Source organism: Octopus bimaculoides, chromosome Z (assembly GCF_046866305.1).
Source record: "Octopus bimaculoides isolate indiv1 chromosome Z, ASM4686630v1, whole genome shotgun sequence".
Classification (NCBI taxonomy): Eukaryota; Metazoa; Mollusca; class Cephalopoda; order Octopoda; family Octopodidae; genus Octopus; species Octopus bimaculoides.
The window spans coordinates 54928596-54943595 of NC_142944.1; positions in this window are offsets into that span (position 1 = coordinate 54928596).

The following is a 15000-nucleotide window of genomic DNA, read 5'->3' on the forward strand; positions in this document are numbered from 1 at the left end:
AAATATATATATATATATATATATATATATATATATATATATATATATATATATATATATATATATATATATATATATATATATATATAGGCACAGGAGCGGCTGTGTGGTAAGTAGCTTGCTTACAAACCACATGGTTCCGGGTTTAGTTCCACTGCGTGGCACCTTGGGCAAGTGTGTTCTACTATAGCCTCGGACCGACCAAAGCCTTGTGAGTGGATTTAGTAGACGGAAACTGAAAGAAACCCATCGTATATATTTATATGTATATATATGTGTGCGTGTGTGTTTGTGTGTCTGTGTTTGTCTCCAACATCGCTTGGCAACCGATGCTGGTGTGTTTACGTCCCCGTAACCTAGCGGTTCGACAAAAGAAACCGATAGAATAAGTACTAGGCTTACAAAGAATAAGTCCTGGGGTCGATTTGCTCGACTAAAGGCGGTGCTCCAGCATGGCCGCAGAGATATATATATATTTACATATGAAATGAGAAAGAGAAATATGTGTGCATACATATGTACTGATACTTAGACAGTCAGACACATTCATATAACTACACATTCTTATATATATATATATATATATAAATTAACAGAATGGGATAAAATTCAAAGGTTGCGAATAGTTTTCAGAACATTTATAAAAAGGTCTTACAGCTGTTTTCGGGATATTTTGTATATTTCTTCATCAGAGACGGTGCGAGTGAATGTTTAAATAATAGCTATTATAGAGAAGATATGAAATACAGAGTGAAATGGAGGAATGAAAACAGACGTGATATGTATATATATATATATATATATATATATATATATATATATATATAAGGAAATGATTGTGACTTCGACATATATGTATGCTATTTACAGGACAAAAGAAATTAATGCTATATAGCAGAGTTCTATCATGTTAAATACAGTAGTAGCATTGAGTTGCTGATTTGTAATGTTGGTCTGATGTCTGATTGACTTAATGTTGGTGCGGAGCATAGTAGTGTTGTTTTGTATGATAATGCTGGTGTGCTGCATACTTGTGTTGGTGTAGTATGTGGTAGTGTTGATGTGCAGTGTATTAAGTTTTTCATGTATAGTAGTGTTAGTGTGCAGTGTATTGTAGTATTAAGCTTTTGTCTAGATGCCTTAGTGTATTGTATATCAATATATATTAATTTTTGCATGGCTGTGTTTTGTATAGTGTGGTTTTAGATTTTGTGAGATGTGTCATGTGTGTTAGTATTACCAGCTTATAGTATATTATATAGAAGTAATTTTAAAGATTCTTCGAATGCTTTATTTCATTAATATTTGAGATAACGATAATTACAATTTGTGGAGAGCTGTACCCTTAAGATATCATGAAATATATATTTTTTTTAATATAATCAAATTAATTTCCAGAGATATAAATTCTGAATACAGTCATTGTGTAATATCAAAAGACATAGTAACTATTTAAATTACATGTTGTGTGATGGCATGTATAACTTCATATGGGAGCGAATGGTAAGAATTAAGGTGTATATTATGTTAACTGGGACTGAAATGGAAATAGCGATATCTAAAACAAAGAGATAACATTAACCACAACAATAAGAACACAACAGTACCAAACCTAATAACATTTATATGATCTAAAACAACAGTTACAACAATAAAGGTTGTACAGGTCTAGTATTTTATGAAGTGCATACAACTCCTTGAGTCAAACTCACTATAACGCAGTTATTTCCTTTGTGGAACTAGGGTGACAGAACTTCGGTATATCTTGCGGCAATTTTGACGTGAAAATCATACAAGGGCACAACCAAATCCAACTCCAAGTCCAGCAAAATGATTCTTTACAAAATTGTACGGTAAGTATTCAAGAACCGCAGTGTAGAATTGAGGGACTTCATCTTGACAGACCGAGCGCAGAAACTAAAATATTTATTGTGAACATCAAACACATACAAGGAAATTATTTAGCCTACGAACACGTGGTCAACATCTGTAACATTAAATACAGTTACAATGTAACGATAATTTCCCCTACCGGACTCATTGTATACATTGAAATGTCAATAAAATAAACACACCACATATAAAATCGAATAATGTAGAGAAAAATATTATTATTATTATTATTATTATTATTATTATTATTATTATTATTATTATTATTATTATTATTATTATTATTATTATTATTATTATTGAGTGAGAGAGCAGTGCATGCCATCAAAGTGACACTGGGGTAATATATACGAAGCCCAGTATACTCATAATGACTACCAATTCGATAAGGATACATCAGGCACGTGCATCACAGCTATAAGTGCGTGACATGTTGATCTCATATCAAGATTAAAAAAACCGCATGATCTTGCAGGTGGGCCCAGTCAGTATTTTCTTCAGGTCGAGCAGCCCATCCCGCTCAAAAGGTACCTGAATAAGGGTTGTTTGAGAATGCTGAACGAAACCCCCGTTTGAAGAGGTGAATTATTCTAACACCTAAGGGCTTCACATATAGAAAAACCTTAGGGAGCTGGTTAGGTTTTCTGCATGTGAAGCCCTTAGAGGCTAAATTAGAGTTAGTTTAGCAAACATACCCCTCATGTTTTGTTCAAAAAGTAAAACGGAGTACGGGAATTATTCTTCCACTGAAAATATGAGTCAGTTAACCGCAGAACAGAACAACCAAATTGTAAGTCATTATCAACTGCAATAACAACAACTACAGCAATAACAACAACAACAATAACAATAGCAACAACAGCTGAAGCAAGAATAACAACAAGAGCAGCAGCAGCAGCAGCAGCAGCAGCACCCCCGCCAACAGCAATAGCAACATCCACAACATATCAACGAAAATGTATGAAATTAATTTGCCGCTGTTAGAAATTTCAGAATTCTCATAATAGGAGCAATAAAATAAATCAATGACAACGAAAAGCAACAAGAACATCAGCTCGAACACTTTCACCGTTATCACGACCACCAGTGGCAACAACGAGCCCACTACCATTATCATTAACGAAAAAGCAAAAACAAAGAAAAGGAACCATACAAACCTGCTGTTATCAGTTTTGCCGTCGCAACATGGTAAATAAGTCAAGCAATTTTTATAAATGAAAATAAATAAAAAAGTGCAAAACGTATGTTGGCGAAATATGGAAATGAATGCCCTTAGAACAGTTCAGCAAGAAACTAATTCATGGAGAATTCTATGCAAAATTAAAAAAAAAAAAGAAGTAGAAGAGCAGAGAAGGCAAGACACTAACAGATAGAAAAATTATCTTCAACCAATTTGGAAGAGCAAGAATATATTTATAGCAAAGAAAAAAATATGGGACTGTCGAAGTGAAGTTCACATCAGAGGAAAAGGCAAAAAGGCAGTCAATCACCACATTAACGAGTGATCCCCATTTACCTTCATTCCCATTTATTATGGTCGAAGGGTATTTCACATAAGAAAAATAAATATACCACCAAAAGTCAACCACTGCTGGGTAGTGGAAGCGGTTCTCTAAAACAAAATAGAAAACAGTATTCTGCAGATACTGAGAATTTCGGAAGCAGAACTGGTTAGGGCAAGGTATTTTATAGTTAATACAGGTGGATCAACTAAGTGCCGAGGTCATCCTGGACTTCATAATCCTGACAGGTGGCAGAAAGTTTCACGTGGCTGTTGAGGGTAGAAGGCCAAGATATCACCTGTGTGGGGAAACAAATCACCTCGATGCCTTTTACTCGCAACAAAGGAAATAAACATTCGTGCCGACGACCACCACTATCATCATCACCACCACCACCACCACCACAATAAAAACCACAACAGCAAAAATGGCAGACTCTGCATTAAAAGAGGCAGGTGGCCACATCACCAACAATAAGACTGAAACTAACAGCTGCGAAACAGCAGCAATAACAATTATTTCAGCATCCACAGCAAGAACACCAAGAAGACAACGACGACGACGACCATGTCCTGCAATGATGAGGACAGTGAGCAGCCTAAATGGCAAACGTTCACCAAAATCAAGAAAGAGAAACAAAAAAAGGCCAACACAAAAATCTGGCAAGTACGAACAACTGGGAGAGAAAACTTTGAGGGACAATGCTTAAACACCATCCCTAACCACAGCTACACTAACATGGTCAGAATAATCCCCATCACTACCACAACCACCACCATTATTATAGACACCACCACTATACGCACAACTTAATTTACACACAACAGTCTAATCACAAATCCCAATACGAAGAAAATTTAAACATAAGCTACACTGCCATAAACCCGACCAGTAAAGCACTAATGGAAAACATGTACAACCATACTGACATCACTCAGAGCAATTTCATCCCATCGACAACCAACATACCTACACATATAAAAACCATAAGCACAGAAATACAACGAAACACATTAAAAAGCAAATACCTTGACTGGGTAAGAAATTTTATAAGAAACGTTAACAAACAACTTTAGAACGAGCAGCTTATAGAAACGCTTACATCCAACCAGAGGGACGGAACACTTACCCCGCGTCCCTCACAAAACTACGGTAAGTCTCCGTCTCATTCCTTGTACAACATGGCCTTGCTCAGAATAGGCAGTATAAATGTAGGTAGCCTGTGGTTGCTGTGGAAACAAGACCAACTACTCAATGACCTTAGGTCACTAAGTGTAGATGTCGTGGGTATCAATGAAATCAGACTCCCAGAACTACAATTCTTCAACACTAAGCACGAAGGATGCATTTTCAGAGTTACGGCACGTATTCTAAAGACAAGAGGGAACTAAAGACGCTCGACGGGCTCGTGTGAAAGAGGCACAACGTGCAGACATCTTCATTTCGATCTTTGGTAGACCAAAATGGGCTCATGGTACTCGAGCCCGAGCAGATATGTGTGGCATTTCAGCTGCGCTTTGCTCAACTATTTGGAATGAATGGCAGTCCGGAACGCAGAAATAAACTTCAGTGCCTACCTCTACGGTATGCCATGATTTTGACAAATGGAGCGGAGTGTTGGAAAAGGACAAAACAATTGCGGAAATAAGAGATACGATGATGGGTTGCACGGTAGGGGAGGGGTATCAGCTACACTGCCACAAACTGATTTGGATAGTCAGATATAAGAACTGTTGTTGTTCTTGTAGAATTTATATTTGTGTGATAGCGGGAGTGGTGGTTTGTTGTTTGGGATAGTGTGGAGGTCGTGTTTGTTTCACTTTTCATTTATTCCCTATCGTTACTGTTGCGGCTACTTCTCTCTCTCTCTCTCTTTTTTTTCTGCTGATGTTATCTGTGATTTGTGTGTCAACCATATCAGTTAGTGGTAGGAAAATAATGTTTAATGACTGTTCCAACAGCCGTCTCTTCCCCCGATTTGGGAAGCCTTGTTATGATTTTTTGTTTTGAAATATCAAAATCTAATTTCTAAAGATCAAAATATTTGCACCTAAAGGGCAAATTTGTAGCCAAACCAGTTCTGTGTAAGCAAAGCAAGAGAGCTTATTTAGTAACAATCCAATAAAAATATTTCAAAACAAAATGATAAAACAACAAATTTCAAAGAAAACTTACGAGTCTAATATAAATAATAATAATGATGATGATAATAATAATAATAATAATAATAATAATAATAATAATAATAATAATAATAATAATAATAATAATAATAATAATGATAATGATAATAATAATAATAATAATAATAATAATAATAATAATAATAATAATAATAATAATAATAATAATAATAATAATAATAATAATGATAATAATAATAATAATGATAATAATAATAATAATAATAATAATAATAATAATAATAATAATAATAATAATAATAATAATAATAATAATAATAATACAGTTTCAACATCGTTAACTGGTCAATTACTGAAATATGTAATGTTGACAGAAAAATACGAAAACTGTTGACAATGCATAGAATGCACCACCCTAAGGCAGATATAGAACGTCTTTATCTGCCAAGAAAAGAAGGAGGCCGAGGACTTCTACAGCTGGCATTATCAATGAAGGTAGCCACAATTGGCATAGACATCTATCTGAAAAACTCTGAGGACTGGATGCTAAAACTTGTCTTAAAATATGAAAGCAAGAAAGCATCTTACTCAGTAACAAAACAGGCAAAGGAATATCTAAGTGAATTCCAATTGCAACAAATTCAAGAATTAGACGAACTAGAAACACCTGCAGAAAGAGCTAAGCGCTTGAAAACCCGTGCTAAAATTGCTGTCTTAGCTATTATGACTGAAAAATGGCATGGAAAACCTCTCAATGGCAAATACCCAAAGAGAGCGAATAATGCAGATATTGACAAAGCCCATACCCACCAATGGTTAATGGCCTCTGGCTTGAAATCAGAGACACAGGGTTTTATCATAGCAGCCCAAGATCAATGCCTACCTACAAAGAACTACCAGGCCAACATATTAAAGAACAGCAGCTCCCTATTATGTCGTATATGCCAACAACAAAATGAGTCCATCGATCATGTTGTCTCCATGTGCAGTCTGCTTGCGCCTACAGAGTATCTCAGCAGGCATGATAGAGCTGCACAATATATTCTCTGGGTAATATGCAAAAACCTGGACTTGCCCCATGACAAAAACTGGTGGGAACACAAACCACCCCCAGTACTTGAAAATGATCACATTGCACTCCTCTGGAACTTCACCATTCAAACTGACAGAAAGATAGACGCAAATAGGCCAGACGTCATACTGAAAGACTTCAGAAAAAAATCATGCCTCCTCATTGATATGACTGTCCCAATCGATATAAACGTATTTGTCAAGACCTACCAAAAACTGAGCAAATATAAAGATCTTGAAATAGAAATTAGCAAAATGTGGAATCTGAAGACGAAAACAATACCTATTGTCATAGGTGCCCTGGGAATGACAGCGAAACGTGCTGATTACTACCTAGATCAGATTCCAGGAAACCCCAAAATGGCTGAAGTTCAAAAGATAGTGCTCATGGGAACTGCCCATATCCTACGTAAAATACTGTCTATGTGATCTCAAATTTTAAAGCAAACACATAATTTTCTTATGGTTTCTTAAACATTCACTTGAACAAAACTGTACAAATCCAAATATATGGTACCCTAGGCATAACACCTACATGAACTTCTAACTTGTTGTCTCTTGAGGTCTCTGGGTGAGACTTGGATCCAACTTGTTCAAATGCAAAACAAAAGTCAAACATAAAATAATAATAATAATAATAATAATAATAATAATAATAATAATAATAATAATAATAATAATAATAATAATAATAATAATAATAATAATAACAATGATGATGATAATAATAATAATAATAATAATAATAATGATAATAATAATAATAATAATAATAATAATAATAATAATAATAATAATAATAATAATAATAATAATAATAATAATAATAATAATAATAATAATAATAATAGTAATGCCCTGATGCAGTACCAGGCAGTGGCTCTCATGGCTTCTGATCTTAATTGATTGGAAGCGTTATCATGTAAATTGTTTTGTCTTGGCATAAAAGATGGACTGCAGCAAATATTCTGCTTAATACCACAGATTTGCTTGTCAATCGTTTGACCTTAACCAGTTGAGCATGTCCCTTGGTGGCTGACGATATGTGCATCTCTGATCATGAGTAGAAGTAGTGGGGGAGCATCATAGTCATGTGTTGAGAGGAATTCTTTGGGCTTTGAATAATTCACCTTTGGAAACATGGGTGTTTTGCTCAACATCCTTAAGCAAACCTTATTCAGGGACCTTTTGAGCGGGATGGGCTACTCGACATGAAGAAAATTCTAACTGGGCCCCACCTGCAAGGTCATGCGCTGTTTATCTTTATATGAGATCACCATGGCGCGCACATATGGTTGTGATGTATGTGCCTGGTGTACCCTTATCAGACGGGTAGTCATGATGGGTATATTGGGCTTCGTATATTTTACCCCAGTGTCACTTTGATGGCATGCACTGCTCTCTCACTCAATAATAATAATAATAATAATAATAATAATAATAATAATAATAATAATAATAATAATAATAATGATACTACTACTACTACTACTACTACTACTACTACTACTACTACTACTACTACTACTACTACTACTAATAATAATAATAATAATCGCAATAATAAAAATGATATTCCTTCTAGCAGCTGCAACAACAGCAGCAGCAATATTAATAGTTGCAGTTGTACCAATATGAGCTATTCTTCATCGTTGTGTTAGTTGTGGTAAAGTGATTGCAATGGTTTTGTTGCAATGCCGATATGGGTAGCATTGGATGCTTCGTTAATTGTAAGTACTTAAGTAACATATATACTTCATGAGATTCCAGAATGAATATTACTTTTAATTATTATTGCTATGGCTACTCTACTACTACTACTACTACTACTACTACTACTACTACTACTACTACTACTTAGTACTACTACCCAGTAGTATTAGTAGTAGTAGTAGTAGTAGTAATAGTAGTAGTAGAAGTAGTAGTAGTAGTAGTAGTAGTAGTGTCATTATTATCTCCCCATTCGTAAACAGAATCACTGTGTGTTTCTTTGATGAACAAGAAAAAGTTTCAAACGTATTGTACGTATAAATTGATTGAATGTTAAGTACCTTACAGCAAAGAGAGAATGGGTCACTATGACGGCTACCAAAATAACGATGCTGAGTGGATAGAAAACAGAAATATACTGTAAATGAATATGTACACAGGTATATATATATATATATATATATATATATATGTATATATATATATATATATATATATATATATATATATATATATATATATATATATGTGTGTGTGTGTGTGTGTGTGTGTTTGTGTGTGTGCGTGCGTGTGTGTGTGTGTATGTGTGTGCGTGTATGTGTGTGTGTGTGTTTATTTATGTATTTATATACACACACATATGTATGTATATATATATATATATATATATATATATATATATATATATATATATACATACATGCATATATATATATATATATATATATATATATATATATATATATATTTATATATATATATAAATGTAGGTATACATGTGTGTGTGTGCCTGTGTATGTGTGTATGCGTGTGTGTGTTTACATAGAGATAGAGTGTGTGAGACTTATCCCTTTGCTGCGTTTCTACTTCCTTTCATACAAAAATCATCAATGCTGAACACTAATTGATTGAAAAAGTCTCAGACGTAAGTATCGCAAATATTTTACCATTATATAATTCAATATATATTTTGCAATGACCTACAACTATCATTTTTTGTTGTTGTGGTATCTTTGTGGTCTTGTTATATGATGTTTTGCTTTGTTTTGTTGTTTTCATTATAACACTTTTGTGGTGAACAAACTGAGAACTTTCAAATATCTTTTCTCTTTTCTTGTTGGTTATTACTTTACGCGCTCCTTTATTTTGACGTGAAGTTTATTTATTAAATAGTTCTTATTTTTTCATATTTTATATCCAGTATGTGGTTAATTCATGCAGCTATTTCTATCTACATATTATTTTTGTTTCAAATAAATACGCATTTATCTCAAATCAGACGAACAATTTTAGGTATTTTATTCGTTGTTTTTAAACCTAATAGTGTAACATGTCAGTATAAGGCTCATATTGATTTCAAATCTTTGCACAAGGCCAGAAGTTTTAGGGGAGGTGGTAATTCGACCCCTGTATTCAACTGGTACTTCTTTTATCGTCCCCGAAAGTATGAAAGGCTCATATATTACTTTTATGATACAGTCACATAATATAGTATAATGTAAAAACAATATAATTTCGATATATTGTTAAGAATGATTTTAGGGCAAGCCGAAACCTTTTATCTTGATATTTACTACAGTAATGGATATTGTTTTAGAAAATGCAGGTGAGGTGACCCATGGATTTTGAACCAGATATGGTCATGACGTTTAGGAAGACGTAATGGACATTGCAGTGGGGAATGAACAAGCAAATGATACATTTTTAACGTGCTGAGCGATGAGGGAGACATGGATATGAACCAAACTATCATTTTGTCTGAAATACGGACGATTATCATATCTAAGAAAACTGTAGGAGTAAGAATGATGATATATGAGGATACGGAAGTATACAAAATAATGTAATCGAGGGGTTCAGATAACATGGCAAAAGGTGTGACAAAAGGGAAGGAAGCTGGTAAAGAGGAGTGTGTAAACGAGAAGAATGGATGTGTGGTCATTTGTTAAGTGTTAAAGGGGAATTGTGTTAATCACCTTGTCGGAAAAAGTTGAATCTAGCGGCTATTGGGTTCAGTATTAGAGTCCATACTATAGAGCAGGCAGTAAGTTGAAAATAACACATTAGGTATCCGAGGGTAGTGACAATTGCATTGTCTTTTCTTAACTAGACTGCTGTTCTTTATCCTTTCTTGCTTATCTTTCATTTTTATTTTTTGTCTTTCTCGTTAACTTTTCTGTCATTTTCTTTTTATTTCTGTTTATTTCCCTTTCAGCATGTTCAACTTCAAGCATAACATGATACAATTGAGTGTTCCTCCGATGATCTACTGTTATCCACTATTGAATTGCTATTGGAGGTTCACCGCAGAGGATGCAAATGGCCACAATCGTGAAACGTGCGTAAGAAACAAATGATAACCACATATTGTTCTTCTTATATTTTTGCTATATATGTATGTACATATATATCCGTATTTATAGAAACGTATATCTGTATATAAATATGTGCATACATTTGTACACACACACACACACACACACACACACACACACACACACACACACACACACGTATATATACATACGTGTATATATATAAATATATATTGATATAAGCATATATATATGCATATACATGCATACATATATATATATATATATATATATATATATATATGTATGTATATATATATATATGTATATACACACACACACACACACACACACACACACACACACACACACATATATATATATATATATATATATATATATATATATATATATATATATACATACATAAAGATAATTAACGTAATAGGGTAAAAATTCGGTATTAATTAATATCAATTTAATACCAGGAAACTAGCACATTAAAAGAATCAGAAGGTTCAGAAAAAAAATTTCCGAAATCCTAAGGGGATTGTAGTACTTGTGTATATAAAAACAACCAGTAACTGGTTTGTCAATATGCTAGAAAAAGATCATTTAAAAAAATCCAAAGCAGAAATTATTTTCTGCAGAGATATTTCCGGATTCAGCGCACCAAAACTAAGACTTTTTAATCTTATTCTTTATAATCGATAGAATCACGTGCACGTTTTCACTGGTTGGAGACACCTAGCACGGGATTCTTACCGATTATAATAATATCGGCAATGTGTACTGATGATAAATAGATACTTTTATTGGAAAGTGTTGATTTGGAAACTATATAGTCTACAGATAACCGAGGTTATTATAATTTTCACTGGTCTCGCCCGCCTCTCTTTGCTCCGCTGAATCTTTCTTTGAGAATTTTTTAAGTGATCTTTTTCTAGCATATTGACAGACCACTTACAGGTCGTTTTTATATACATAAAGATAGATAGATAGATATATGTATATACATATATATATTATCATCATATATATAAATATATATATATATATATATATATATATATATATATATATATATATATATATATATATAGAGAGAGAGAGAGAGAGAGAGAGAGAGAGAGAGAGAGAGAGATGCATTTAGAATCACCTGCTCAGTCATGCATGCATCTATGCACCAGAACTCGTGTCTATGTATATATATCACTATATATGCGTTTGAATGCGGGCATTTGAGAAAACGTATGAGTTGCTTTGTGTCTGCATGCATATAGGTTTGTATGTCTGTGTTATATATATGTGTACATGGTATAGCCCAAAAGGTGTGTGTGTAAGTGCGTGCGTGCGCGCGTGCGCGCGCGCGTGCGTGTCTGTGTGTTTGTGTGTTTGTGTGTATGCGTGCGTGTGTGTGTATGTACGTACGTATGAATGCATGCATGTATATATGTGTGTGTGCATGTGTGAAAGTATATCTATGTGTGTGTGTGAGTGTATGTCTATGTATGCTTTTGTGTGTCTGAGTGTGATTCATGATTATCTTGTTTAGTGTGCTGTGCAGAAAATAATTCAGCATAGTCTAATATTTTGCATCACATCGATTTTTCGTGACTACCAATATTTAGTAGTCGAAAATGAAAGCATACAGATGTAACGTCAACGTCTTGACTTTAGTCACGGAACCTCTTTTCCAGATATCAGTTTACCGTGTCTCAACGTTTAAATCATGCAGAAGAGATGGGTACTTAAAATAAAACAGACCGACCAAAAAACGTTATGAGTACAGGTACTAGATACACACAATGCAATAAATTATTTGTGTCATGAAGAACTGAAGTATAACGTTTCGGAGAAAATATATTTGTCAGAAAGGGAGAAGAACTGTTATTCGGTATTTAAAAATATATAAATTAATATTAGTGTGAGAATGAGAGAGCGAGGAAAATAGATATTAGTGGTGGGATATTGCAAGGTTAGAGCAAGGGCAAAATAAATGCATCGCAAGTAAATCTCATATTGAGGAGAGCAGCATATGGTAACGGCATAGAAGTGCTATATAAAAGTGACGCACACATATACACGTACACACACACGCAGTAAACTACAAAGACCAACTTGCCTTCCTTAATACTTTTGTAAGAGTTAGATTTAACATTAAATTACTGGCGTGTTAACCATGTTTAATTACATTATTATAAAACCTATAGAACATAACTATAGCCTTTTAAATAAAACTGTGTGTTACGACTATCGTAAATAGTTTGGCTGTACAATATGTGCGCAAATTTTGAAAGATAATTATAACCTCTAATAGTTGTGGGTTTGAGGAATGTATATGTAATTATTTAAAGCTGGTATAGAATTGCTGACAGAAACTCCTAAAACAATCGAAATCTACATACAGTATTCTCCCTTTAAATGTCCGCGCACATATCGTATAGATGAAATGTTTACAGTCGTCGCATCATACAATGTTGGTTAAAAAAACGAACTCAGGAAATCGGATTGAGATGTTTACTGCGTCTTGATAATCATTCCTTCGTCACATTTTAAAGAATGTTGCACAAGTGAAACCTGGAACAGGAGTTCGATAAAGCGACGGAGTATTTTACGAAGAAGAGTGATGTAAAAAGATTACTGTCCACAAAATAAAAGGTTCTCTGACATTGCCTACTAATGACCAATATTTCAGTCTTTCTTTCCAATATTTTCGTTTCTATGAAATTTAAATTCTCTCTTCACCTTCTGAAGAAAACTGATTCTAACAAATATAAAAGGAAACATTTCAAATCAACATGTTTGCTGATTAAAGATTTTGTTTAGTAGTACTGATAATGAGTGAAAGATATAAAAGGTTTTCTGGTTTACCCTTTCAATTTTTAGGCCAATTTTGGATTACATTACAAAATTTTAACGTAACTACTTCATCGGAATAGTATTATCAAACTGAAATAATTAATCATCGATAAGTTTAATTTCAGATGTTTCGGCATTAGCTGAAAAAATGTAACAATTGTATAACAATAAAAGCAAAGAGAAAACAAAGATAGTGAAAGAAGTGAACACATTATTAGTCGTAGTTTTAATCCAATTTACTTGATGGAGAGGCTAAAGAGAAGAAAGTGAAGTAAATGAAAATAAATTATGTATAAAAAGAATAAAGAATAGAAGATTAAATAAAAGATACAAGTAAAAATGATAATAGAAGTGAGACAGTAGTGGAAAATGATGATACTGACCGTGTTGGAAATGATATCGACATGAATGCTAGTGCTACTGCCGCTATCGATATTGGCGACGATAACCATGATGGTGATGATGACGACAACGGCGACGAAGATGATTACGATGACGACATTGACGACGACGACGACGATGATGATGATGATGATGATTAAGATGATGAGGATGATGATGATGATGATGATGATGATGATGATGATGATGATGATGATGATGATGATGATGATGATGATGATGATGATAAAGATGATGACGACGATGGTGATGATGATGAGGTGGACTGTTGAGGACAATGATGTCAATGTTGTTCATATTGATGTTGTTGATGATTCAGCACTACCACATTAAGTGTAAACAGTGAAAGCAAAAAGGGGAAGTGAACTCTGGTGTATGATGAAAAAAAGAAAAAAAACAAATGTGTTTTGTTACTTTGCAGTAAACTCCTGCTACAAAATGTTCTGTTTCAGTGGTTGTATATCGCATGGAAGGATGTTAAATAGAATTTCCCGCCTATAAGACACTATTAGTCACTTGGTGTTAGGTATTAAAGTACTTTGAACTGAAAATATCTTGAAAAGTATTTTATAACCAGCTTTATAGAACCAATTTTAAGGAAAAACAGGCAACGAAATGTTCAGCTTTCCAGGAAAATGAATGCTCAGAAATAAGACATAATTAATCTCGAAGAACTTTCCATTAAAATATTCAGCGTATGTTCATATTAAGTGTAAACTATTTGTGACAACGAAATTAGATCTGCAGCGTGAAAGAATAAACCAAAATGGCGTATTGAGAACACGCGCGATCTCACCAGGTAGCAAAACTTTTGCTACAGAACGTTCTATTTTCAAAACTGTCTTACGTCAGGTAGTTTGAGAAAAACAAGATTCCTTTAACCATCAATTTATGGCTAATTGAGAATTATAAGCAGTTCTAATAATGCACACATTATCGATGTCACACCGCTCATTGTCTACTGGACAGCGTCGGAGGGAACAATTCCTTTGAGTTATCGAATCTTTTTTAACACCCGGAGTCGTAAAAGGAATTTTCCCTCTGACTCCATTTCGTAGCCAATGAACGCATAAAGAGAATACGTACGGTATATGACATCGG